General features: G+C 39.1%; 1 protein-coding gene across 9 annotated transcripts in view; it reads right to left on the minus strand.

Annotated features, from left to right (window-relative positions):
• TENM4 (teneurin transmembrane protein 4) overlaps positions 1-13188 on the minus strand; it is a 2941714-nt gene that overhangs the window by 1834896 nt on the left and 1093630 nt on the right. The window lies entirely within an intron of this gene.

Genomic DNA, 13188 nt, shown 5'->3' on the forward strand with positions numbered 1-13188 from the left:
AGTTCCCGTCATGGCTCAGTGCTTAAGGAATCTGACTAGCATCCATGAGGACGCAGTTTTGATCCCTGGCCTCTCTCAGTGGGTTAAGGTCCAGTGTTGTGGTGAGCTGTGGTGTAGGTCCCAGACGCAGCTCAGATACTGCATTGCTGTGGCTGTGGCTGTGGCAAAGGCCATTGGCTACAGCTCTGATTAGACCCCTAGCCTGGGAACTTCCGTATGCCGTGGATGTGGCCCTAAAAAGCAAAAAACAAGCCAACTAAACAAAAATTAATGAAAATCAATTACTCCTTTGAAATTTACTCTTTTCTAGGCTCTAAGCCAGACCCTAAAGAAATTTACAGTCTAGTGAAACACACAGATACATAAATACATCATTTCCATGTATATTATCAAGTACTATAACAAACACTTTGCAAGTGTTTCTAAAGCATCGCAACCAAATTTCTAGCCTCATACTCAAAGATTTTAGAGCTGGAAAATATATTGAAGATAATCAATTTTCTCATTATACCAAGGGGAAAAGTGGCTCAGAGAAGGAAGTGACTTACCCAAGTTCATACAGCTAACTGGTGTACAAGACCTTAGATGTCTAAGTACCAATCCGATGTTCATTCTCCTATCTTCCCTTTGACAATGGCCTCCCATGCCACTAAATGTGTTTTATTTATAGTAATTGAATATCCTGTTTGAAGACAGAGTCTTATAATCTAGGATGGAAGACATAGGTACAGAATAAATAGAAAATCTGTATTCTATTTAATCTTTACCCTCGAAAATACCGAAGGAATTAACGCACATGCTCAAGAACAATTAGATTCCCTTAAATTCCAATATTAGCTTGTCATTTGTTTGTTTGGGTTTTTTTTTTTTTTTTCCTCCTCAGTGGAGTGTAGGAAAATACAATAACAGCACATTGTTAATTGAGGATTCAGGCTTGTTAGTTTTTAATTAATTCATTCCACAAATACTTATTGGCTTTCTTCTATATGAAAGGTCTCATGTAAGATAAAACATAAAGTAACTATGGTAGCAGCTCTAAAGGCAGTCTATTCATCTTGAGGGTACTCTGTTGTCTGTGTTATGAAGAGTCTAGTGAAATGTATCCTAAAGCATAATGAAAGAGGACCCGTCTAGATTCTCACTCTTACCAAGAGCACACAGGCTACTGCCATTGTTCTAGGATGTCTGCCCCACCACCAGTGAAAGGATCCAGTAAATATTTAGTAGATCCTGCTAAATGATAAGCCTTGAGGTATGTGATTTAAGAGATCTTTTCTCATTTGGTTCTTCCAGCTACCCTGAGAGCTTGATCTTTTAATTATACCCTAGTTACTGTAGCTAAAAACCTGCAATTGATAGATGTTAACTGGTCTCAGATCACACATCTGGTAAATGGAATAGCTAGAATGTGAGTTCAAGTCAGCCTGACTGCAAAGTCTATGCTCTTTCTGCAGTACTTATGGAATGTTCTGGAATCAAAGCATGGTGAGTGCCACGAGTTTCTCTAGTTCTGGGACAAATGGGTAAGAGGAGCCTGAAAGGAGTCCATCCATCACTGAAATCAATGATTAGCCTTTGTTTGAGGTGACACTTTTCCTATAAAACATACTTTTCTGTACATGGAAATGCAAATACACACACACACATATGTGCATGGCTAATACACACACACACATGCACACATACACACACAAACACATATCCCTCAAGTATCTCTAAGTGCAAAATTCTGCATGTAATCTGTGAGGTTCTGCACTTGGTCTTTTAAAGCTATTATTCCTTATTACTGTTAATGACAATTACGTTTCACACTTCCCTTTGTGAAGCTTCCCTTTCTGTATTTACAATATGAGCAGTTATATACAAAGTCATTTACTGTAAATTTCTAGTATAACTTTCCCAGTGTGGATAGTTCTGGCAACGCGTTTCTCTCCCGTTGAGCACATTTCTTCTTGGCCATGCCAAACCGCCCTAGGCATTTGGTCTTACCAGTGGTCTAACACATGCCAGAACTTTCCCCAGGGAAATTAGGCAGCTCTAGGCAGCTCCAGATCTCTTAGACTCAAGTTTCCTCAAAATAAACTGGACCTTTTCCAAAGTCTTCAGTTCCACCTCAGTGGTCCCTGGACAAGTTGTGGAAGGTTTTTGAACAGCCTTGATCCATCCTCCTTTGAAATCACTACAGGTAACAGAAGGAAAGGCTGAATGGGGATGATGGTCCCCAAGCAGGAGCTATCCTCTGGAAATGGACACAGGACCTGTCTGGAGGGTCTCGTGTCTTCTGTTTTTCTTACTGGATGGCTGTATCGCTCATGACGGGGTCGGCGGTTCTGCCTAGAAGATGCACCCCCGGCTTTTCTATTAGAAGAGGTCCCAAATTTAAAACAAAACTCAGGGGTCAGACTTTCCATCCCTCTTTCATTTCCTTTTCCCAAAGTGAATCTGCCTTGTAGATAGGACACTGAAACAGTAAGGACTGAAACTAATTATGCAGTTGCAGGCAGTGAGGGTGAAGTAATAAATAGGATAAACAGAACTCTGCACTCAGAGAGCCTGCAGTTAGTCAGAAACAGAGATCATTTCAATAAAACAGGGTAGATTACAGAACGGAAGTGCTAGGGAGAGCCAACAAGAACACAACCCAGAACCCCCAGCTGGGCAAAGTGCTCAGTTTTGATACCTACCTCTACTCATCCTCAGCAATTATATGTTACATTTTTTAGCCTAAGAAACACTTACATAATACTTGATAAATACCATGCACTCTTATAAGTACTTTATCAATATTAACTACTTTAATCTTCCTGTGGCCCCTAGGAGGAAGATGCGACCATCCCCAGCCCCACTTGATGCACAAGGAAACTTAGACACACGGAGTTGGAAGAACGTGCCCAAGGTCACATGAGTAGGAAAAGATAGAACTGGGATGGGAACCCACAGGCTATGGTCTTATCACTAAAATTGGTACCTCTTAAAAAGACCTGGCAGCTGGTCTCTGGGTATGGCGTGGAAATGGAAGTCTTGAAGACTGTGCCATATTTAGCCGTGCCAGGAAAGTACCAAAGTGGGGAACAAGATTCACCTCATGACCTTGGCTTAGATGAAAAGAAGGATGCTAAGAAACTGCTGGGGCCAGACGTATGGCCTGGGGTTAGGGGGGCAGGAGAAAGGCCTGCCTGAAGTTCCTGCAAGGGTGCTGTGACAGGCTATTCCTAGTCCACGTCTCAGTCCAACCCATGCCTATCACAGACCTCTGTGAGTGCCAGTCTCTAAGAAAGGGAACATGTAAACAATCTTTCCCCACCTCAAAAGCAATTTTTGCAGACAGCAGTTTCTCGCGCCACCCTTCTCCACAGGCAGAGGAAGATTGATGACAAAAACCCTTTCTCTGACAGGCAAGTCCAAAACTGCCCTCACACTGCCAGCCTTTTAGAGGAAATGAGAGCACAGCTGGTCAAGGGGGAGGATGCCCTCTGTGTTACTGGTATTCACAAGCCAAAAATAACCAGACATCCCTATAGCCAAGAAAACCTGAAGAACAGGGCCCCTGGAGGAGAAAAATGCATCCACTTTACAAACTAGAAAATATCAAAAATGCAGACAGGGATCTGCTTCCTCTCAGAGCAAATGATCACACTAAAATGGAGTCCCCAGGGCCCTTCAGTCACCAAATGTTCTCTGCAATAGACTCTCCCTTGCAAATATTTATCCTGTCCTTCCTTCTTCTTTGCCTTTATTTCCCAGAAACATAAATACATCAAGTATTTGTTTGACCTTGAAAAAGTTTCTCACAGTTTTTGAGTCTCAGGCTCCTCATCTGGAAAACTTGGGGGACTCATGGGGCCTCACGGGTAGCTCAGTCGTCAACTGTGGGGCGCACCTGGCCTGATTCCCCCTTCATTGGAGCACTCACAATAGGCTTCTCTGTGTTATTCACAAAGGTGGCTTTTGAGCATTGGCTCATCTTCCTCAGCAGTCTTGTGATCTTACACATGTCATTTAACCAGCTGAACTGCCGCTGTCAGCCATTAAAATGAGGATAAAGAAGGGAAATAATTTTTTATTCTGACAACCAGAATTTCTGTGAAAAAAGGGAAGTGTGTTTTATAGGAAAAAAAAAAAAAACACCTTGATAAGCTCTGGTGTGAGCTGACTGGTACCCCAGCTTCAGAGAGCAGTACCAGATGCTTTGTGTGGGAAAGCTAACTTCAATTAGATGAGGAGAGACCAGAAGTGAGAAGAGAGGAAAGAGTGGCCATAAAAGACCCCAGGGGAGTGTTCCCATCATGGCTCAGTGGTAATGGATCTAACTAGTATCCATGAGGATGCAGGTTCAATCCCTGGCTTCACTCAGTGGGTAAGATCTGGCATTGCTGTGAGCTGTGATATAGGTTGCAAATGGGGCTCAGATCCTGCATGGCTGTGGCTGTGGCTGTGCAAATGGCTATGGCTCCCATTTGACCCTAACCTGGGAACCTCCATATGCCACAGGTGTGGTCAGAAGCAGCAGAATAAAAAAAAAGAGTTTGTAAAGGCATCTGTGGTAAAAAATGATGGACATGCCACAGTGTTGCAGGAGCTGTAGGGCATTGGTAAGAGTAAGCTTTCCTAACTTTCCATTTTAAGTTGTTTGTATGGCCATGAAGCAAACTGTTTCTGTTTTACACCGTATCTTAAGGATAGTCTAATAATAGACTCAGACAAATTCATTAGGAGTGTTGATTTTAGAAGAAGGGAAGGACCTGAGTTCCAAGCGTAGGTCAGCAAAGATGACCCAGGACAGAGAAGGTAACCATGGAAACAGAACTATGCATATATTGCTGGAAGGAGACACTGTGTGCCCCAGTCATAGGCAGGATGTGAGGAGAGCTAAACTCAATGCTACATACACTTTGAGAGCTAAGGAGGATCCCAACTAAGAGGCAGGTTACCCAAGGATCATCATATTAACTTGGCAGGTAAATTATTCCATCTCTTCATCATATTACCTGACTTTTAGTAGGTACCCTTGCACCTTCTTTTTCTCCCTCCATTCTTTGCATTCTGTTGATATTATATGTAGCCTTTAATAAAAATGCTCTCGTTTTACATTGGAGGGCGTATTTCTACATCGTACTCCAGCCCACATCGTTCCAAAGGGAAATACTAGCTTGTCTGTTCCAACTGCAATATCTTTCAATCTCCAGAATGCACATTTTTTTTCCCTTTTCAAACTGTATCATCTCAGTGAATATTCATCTGTGTAAAAGTGATTCATTATCACCTTTCATTTTTACCACCAACTGTCTTATTGTTCATTACCATCCAGAGGCTGGTTTCTCATTTTTGTCCTTGAATCCACAGTTTTTATTTCCTCTGCAGACTACTTTTCACAATTCCTTTTACAGTTTCTGTGTTCCTCCAAAACCACCCCTCCATGTTCCATGATCAAGCCGGGTGGCAGTCACTAAATTATTGGTTATTCTGTGCAGCTTCCCAACATCGCTGATTTTGGCTATATAATCTGCTTGCTCCTTTCGGTGTGCCATATATTGGGAAGGATATATGGGTGTTACCACTCACAAAACTCAAAATGGGAGGGAGGGAGCTCAGATGAGTATCTCTGATTTAGAGATCAATTTCCTGTTTATTATCCAACTATTATCTGTCTTGATTTTTTTCTTTCAATTCTCTTTGTCTTTCTGTCTCTAGTTCCAAAGGATCCTGTAGCTGAGCTTCCTGTGCCTTAGCAATGCTATTCCTTCATCTCTAATGCCATTCTTCACGGTCAACACCTGGATTTCAAGTTCTCTCCAGCCCTATACTTTTTTTTTTTTTTTTAAATAAACTCACTTAGTTCCCACCACACATGAAAACAACGCAGGCAGCCTGGAATTTCTTATAGACTCTTCCTTGAAATATTCACCCTGAACATATAGCATTTCTTTCTGGTTGCCACTTTTCTTTTTCTCTGAATTAAAGTCAGAAGAGAGTTAATTAGCCTTACTCCCTAATCCAGGGAACGTTATCAATTACCATCATAGGCTCATCAATGTCTCCTCTTTTTAATTTATATATTTATGTATTTTCTCTTTTCCCAGTGCCTTATGTGTTCATACGGTCATTTCTACCACAATACTTGTTTTGTTATTGTGAATTTGTTCCAATGTCGCTGACCTAGAGGACAATTTGAACACAGCCCAAATTCCACCTTATGTGTAATTCCCTCCAGGAGAAACATGAGGTAAATGCAGAAAACTGCGTCCTGCTGATTGGAACCCGATAGGAATACACAACACACACACCCACACACACTCCTCAAACATCTACCAGCCACTTCAATTTACCATGTGTGTTGGGAGCCACACACATCCATGTCTGCATCACAGCTTTCCCCTCCAACTTGAGCTAAGCCTCATTCCACCATTTTGCAGTAACACCAACTACAGCCTTTGCCATGCCTCGTCGCACAAGAAAGCTTCTGATCTTTTGTAAGGTAAAAGTTGGAGTATGGACATATTGCAGTATTTATGTTTTTAACCGTTGAAACATGTGCATAGTTGTGTTGCAGTTCTTAAGTTCCCATCTTTATAATGTCATTGACAAAATAGTCAGGGTTCCCCTAAACCTATTTTTCTCACAAGCACTGCATTTTTTTATTGTAAGATTTTATATAGCAAGATGATTTTTAGGAAAGAATTTGTATTATGAAAAACTGCCTGTACTGTTGCTTTGGGAAGGCATATATTTAATTTATGAACCCTGTATTGTGTTATAAACGTCAATCTACTTCCTTCTATTTTCTTTGTCACTCTTCTGAGCACAGTGCTTTCAGATCCTTCAGTGTTGCTATTCATGGCTTCTAATTACTACATACACTCTTCCTTATCTTACCCATCCATTCTCTCATGGGTAAGCCCCCATACAAACTGTCTTTAAATTTTTGCTACCAAAGGAGTTCCCATTGTGGCTCAGTGGATTAAGAACCCGACCAGTGTCCATGAGGATGTGGATTTGATCCCTGGCCTCACATTGGGTTGAAGATCTGGCATTGCTGCAGGCTGCAGAGTAGGTTGCAGAGTAGGTCACAGGGGCAGCTTGGATCTGGCATTGCTGTGGCTGTGGTGTAGACCTCAGCTAAGGCTCCGATTGGACCCCTAGGCCAGAACTTCCATACTGCTACAGGTGTGGCCTTAAAAAAAATTCTACTACAAATGACATTAAAATAAACTTAAGAAAAAAAAAAAAACTTACATATCTACACAACACTTTCTTTGAAAGATACACCCAGATGTAGAATCGTTAGGTCACAGAGGGAACAAATCCTCACTTTTCCTAGAGTACCAGCCTGCTCTCAAGAATCTGTGCACTAGTCTACCATCTCCGAAACAAAGCATGAGCATACTTACATCTCTACCCGGAATGGAGATTCACAGCCCATTTCTTTTTCACAGTTCCCTTCTGCCACTTCTTCTTAGTCTTCTGATCCAGCCTCAGAGCATCTGTGATCCTTGTTACTTCTCCCTCACTCCTGAGACTCACTCCACAGGAGGAGACCTCCTGCTCTGCCACTCACATCCCCTTTTCAGCCCATGTTTACACTGATTTTTCCAGCACCTTCCTCTGTTTTTTCCATAAAGAGCCCACCAGCTCCACCAGATAAAGGCTGCCCGTTTGCTAGTCCAGTACAGACTGTCATAGCTTATTCCCCCACTGTTATCCATTCATTTCCCTGTAGGCAAAATGTGGACATGAGCACGTCTAAATATGTGTCCAGGCTCCTCTCACATATCATCCTTCTATGAAGCATTGACATGTGCACCCTATTATACACAAAATCCACTAGTAACAAGGACCTACTATACAGCTTGGAGTAATCTAGACAATACTCCATGATAACCTGGGGAAAGAATCTGAAAAAGAATGGATATATATGTATATGGATGGCTGATTCACTTTGCGGTACACCGGAAACTGACACGACATTCTAAGTCATCTATACAATGTATAAAAAGTAAAATGGAAATAATCCCTTTCTTCCACAGAATCTGGCGTGTATCAGTTACTTGGTTTTTTGCCTAAGTGCTTAGATAATATTTGATTATATATTTATTTTTCTACAGGGATCTGGAGTTACTTGAGGACAGGGCATATGACTTATCTTCATTTCTCCCACATTTAGTAGGTGCTCAAAAACTCTTCCTTGAGTGATTGAATAAATGAGCCAAAATGAATAAATCAAATGTTATTTTGTATCAAGTGCCCTTAAGTAATCAAAATTTTAATGCCCAATATGTTAGTTATAATTTAAAACTCTTTATTAACATAGAACAAAAATTAAGATGAGATAATTTTTAATTAAAAAAACTGTATCTTAAAGCCAGTTCACAAAGGAGATTGCTTGATTATTTGTTGCTTTTTTTTTTTTCTTAGAAAGGATGTTTTATTAATTAGCCTCTCTAGTCTGTAACCCTTTTCTATAGTTATCACACTGCATATCAGTAATGCTGGGATCTGCTAAAATGAAATATAATTGATAATGAATTCAGCAGCCAATTCTCACATTATTCTCAAGTGAATTCCAGTTGACTCAATTCATCCGTTCTGTTCTTGTGAGCCCTTAGAAGATTTTTATTAAATATTAACATAAGAGTTAGGAAGGATTACAGTTCTGTATTATTTGTGCAGGAATATATGCTACTCTAGGCATATGTGTGCATGTGTATTCGTGTGCGTGTGTGTGTGTGTAAATAGAGAGCTTAGACATGTCAATTCACTGATGATAATTCTGGATTTGGCATTAGAAGTCTTACATCATAGGAATCATTTTAGTTCTGTGCAAATTAGGACAGTTGGTCATCTTAGCTATAAATTGTCTTCATTTTATATGTAATTTCTTAACCAGGCATTTAAGACCTTTTGTGATCTAATATTCACCTTCTTTTCCGTTTTATTTTTAGCAGTGCTTCCTGCAGTCTACCTTCTAGAAAAGCTGAACTAGAGTCTGCTTTTACACATACATTGTTTTCCTTGCCTACAATGTTACAAGTCTAACTCCCTTCTATTTGTCAAGGGCTCATTAAAATGTTATATCTCTCACCACATGTGCCTTTCTACCCAGAGCTTCTCCCCACTCTGAATATGGCTTTTCATGCTGATGCATTTTTGCCATGCATTACAGTGTCTTGAATGCGTCCTAATGCTTTGTTCAAAAGAAAGAATCAATATTAACTACATGACTACAAAATGTAGTTCAGGTTTTGCTCATCCTATGTAAATAAATTTATCCTGCATTATGACTCATTAAATGTTCACATATCCTCATAATCTTTCAATATTAACTATTCATCCTATCAACCAATTTTGTTTTCCAGTATGTAATACATGAAAAATCCTTTCAATAATCATAACTATTGGATTTGTTTTATTTAAGTTCTTCTATCTAACTGAGGGAGAGAAGATGGTACAACAGAACGAGTATATGCCCTGAAGTCATGTGTACATGAGTTTCAATTCAAGTTCTTCCTTTTGCTGTCTTGAAACTTATCCAAACACACTGGGCTTTCATTTCTCCATCTTTGAAATGGGCATATCTTTCCAATAGATATATTATACAGCTTAAAAACAGTGAATACCATGTATCCACAAACTTTTCAATAAAGGGGCAAATAAATATTTTTGACTTTGTGGGCCATACTACCTGCCAAAACTACTTAACAACCATTATAGTGTGAAAATAGCCCTAGACAATAAGTAAATGAAGGAGGTGGCTATGTTCCAATACAGTTTTATTTACAAAAAGGGTGAGACGGATTTGGCTGCTGGCCAGTTTGTCAACTCTTGATGTCTGTTAAGCACTAAATAAATAAATAAATAAATCTATCTTTTCTTACCGAGCATTTTGATTTTGTGGTCATGATCAAAATGAAGCTCAAACTAATACAACATTTGCCTATAATATTTAGTAGGTTTAGTCTTTTTTTTTTTCCTATAATTTATTCCATGTAAGTAGTACAGAAAAATATGACCCAGTATACTGAATCTATTCCTGGTAGAGACAGGATGCTGAGGATTATGCTTTCATAAATTTTAACTCCTGATGCTTTTTTTTCCTATTCAACTATAGTCACAGATGCCCCAAATCGCATAACTTCTCTCTTACCCCATATATAAAATCTTCATGAGCTAGTCATAGAGCATATTAAGCACTCTGGAAGGGTCTAGAATTCACTAACACCATAGCTCCACACCTTGGCGCAAAGCCGGGGTACTCAAGTCCCTTAAGACAACTGTTCTCTCAAGTACACTCGTTTCTCCAGAATGGGATATTTTTGTGTCCTGGTTAGCTCCATAGCTTTCCAGAGAACTTTACTGATCCCTGTAACCTAGATGGTCTTGATTTTTGGCAATAAGTTTGAATCATCTGCAAAAGGAAATATTTCTTAGAACAATCTAAAAAAGCATAAAAGGAAAAAAAAACTAGACTTTTAGCAAAATGTATAACTTTTCATTAAACACTATCATAAAGAAAATGAATTATCAAGATATTGAGATAAAAGATTTCATAAAACACGTCTGATAAAGGACTAGTATCCATAATATGTGTAAAAAAAGAAAAGAAAAACAAACAAAACAACTTATAACTTAATAGAAGAAAGATAAGAACTCAATGAAAGTACCAAATAACTAAAGTCACTTCACAAAGTAAATATATATAAATGATTGGTGAGTATATGAATACATGGTTAATATAATTTGTCGCTCTATGTCTGCCAGAATGACTAGAATTAAAAAGACTGATGATTTATGATGGAGTATGATCATGGGAGAAAAAGAATGTATACATGTATGTGTAACTGGGTCACCATGCTGTACAGTAGAAAACAAATTGTATTGGGGAAATAACTTAAAAAAATAAAAAAAAGACTGATCAACAAACTTAATGTGATAATCACTTCATGATGGATATAAATCAAATAATTATGCCTTAAACCTATACTGTATGTCAATTATATCTTGATAGTGGAAGAAAAAGAAAGTAAAATTTAAATAGACATTTTTTTTCTATTAAAAAAAAGGGATTGATGTTGCCAAATGTTGGTGAGGTTGTGGAATAACTAGACTTTTCTCCTAAATTGTTGGGGAAATGCAAAATGGAGTGGAAAAAAAATGTAGGTATTTTCTTGTAAAACTGAACTAAACTTGCCCTACGGCTTAGTGATTCTGCTCCTAAAAGATGAAAACATATGTTCACAAAAGGACTTGTGTAAAAATGTCCATAGTATGTTTAGATTTTATAACAGCTAAAAACTGAAAGCAACCAAAGTGTCCATTGACAGGTGAAAGTATAGACAAATTGCAGTATATTTATGTAATACTACACTATTACTCAGAAATAACAACAACAACAACAACAAAAAACACTATTAGAGGCATTAGTCTACTTAAACCTCAGAAGTTGTATGCAAAGTGAACAATGCCTGACACAGAAGAGTATGCAGTATATGATTCTACTGGTATGAAATTCTCAAAACATTGACAATCTGTGGTGAGGAGAAATAAATCAGAATACTGATTGCATCTGGGGAGTAGAGGCAAGGAACTGACTGAGAAAGGGAATGAGGAAACTTTCTGGAGTCATGGACATATTCTATACCTTGACAGAAGTTTGGGTTACAGTGGTACATGTACTAATTAAAACTCAGCAAACTGGAGTTCCCGTCGTGGCGCAATGGTTAACGAATCCGACTAGGAACCATGAGGTTGCGGGTTCGGTCCCTGCCCTTGCTCAGTGGGTTAAGGGTCCGGCGTTGCCGTGAGCTGTGGTGTAGGTTGCTGTGGCTCTGGTGTAGGCCGGTGGCTACAGCTCCAATTCGACCCCTAGCATGGGAACCTCCATATGCCACGGGAGTCGGCCCAAGAAATAGCAAAAAGACAAAAAAAAAAAAAAAACTCAGCAAACTGACATTTAAGATACATATGTTTCATTGTATGTAAATTTTACATGAGAAGAAACATTGTAAATAGTTTTGTATTCTTGTTAATGACATGTAAACTGACACTTTTAGGGGAATGTGTGCTAACATCTACAGGTTACTTCGAAAGGGAGCAATAGTGGAATGGATTGCTAGGTGGATAGAGGAGAGGATATTCAGATAGGTACTTGATAAAGCTAGTAGCATAGCAAGCTTTAAATGCAGGATCTAGGTGAAAAATAAATAGGTATTCAATGTAAACTTCTTTCAATTTGTGTATGTGGAAAACTTTCTATTAAAAAAATGACTCTACCTTAAGATTTACTCAGTTTGGAGGTAGGATCTCCACATTGTTTTTATTTTGTTTTGCTTTGTTTTGAAACAGCCTTCCAGGTTATTCTAATGTATAGTCGTCAGATTCAAAAACAATTGTACCAATATTTTTCAACTCTCACCCAGGGAATATGGGCCATTTCCTGCATATATTCACTCAGAGATTAGAATTCTCTAAATTTGATAAGACTTTTGCAAACACAAATCTGCCACCCTGCTGTAAGCCTTATCACAGTGGGCACAGGACACATCACCCTGCCTCACCCACAGTATTACAGCCTTTGCTTACTGGCCCTGGTCTGAATCAAGCCCAAAGGAACCAAGCCCCTTGCTTCCTCCTTGGGAACCGGCACATGCCCTGAAATGCTCCCCTGGGCCTTTATTTTTGCCCCCATCATAGTTTCTTTTCTACTGCCTGTTGCACTGATGTTCCAGTATGGCTGAGAGCAATTTCTGCTTCAGTTACAAAAGACAAAATTAAGGCAGCAGATTATATACTTAGATGAGACTATATTACAGGTAATGCTTTATTTGACTATTGTTTCTCGAAGTACATTTTTTATCTGATGAAAGATTAAAAATGATCACCCTTCCGGACTTCCTGTGTGGCTCACAACAAAAATCACCTTTCCTTATCATCATCAATACAGTTTTTTGGTTAATATAAGACATATTATTCCTTGCACAATCAGACATATTTCATTAAAAGCCTTCATCTAATTGTGCATAAAAACAAGTAATAATCCTCTGTTGAAAGACAAGTGAATCAAGGAAGGGATGCATTTTTCTGAGACCAGATACACGCACTCCGGTGCTAAATTGGTTTCTCCTCTCAAACCTGATTGTGAGCTCTTTTTGGTACAGGGGTCACGTTCTACCAGCTTTTGCGTTTCCATCATCA

Source organism: Sus scrofa, chromosome 9 (genome assembly GCF_054392235.1).
Source record: "Sus scrofa isolate SSC_HxYL_T2T_F1_AM1 chromosome 9, Sscrofa_HxYL_maternal_Yorkshire_Landrace_v2.0, whole genome shotgun sequence".
In the NCBI taxonomy this organism is placed as follows: Eukaryota; Metazoa; Chordata; class Mammalia; order Artiodactyla; family Suidae; genus Sus; species Sus scrofa.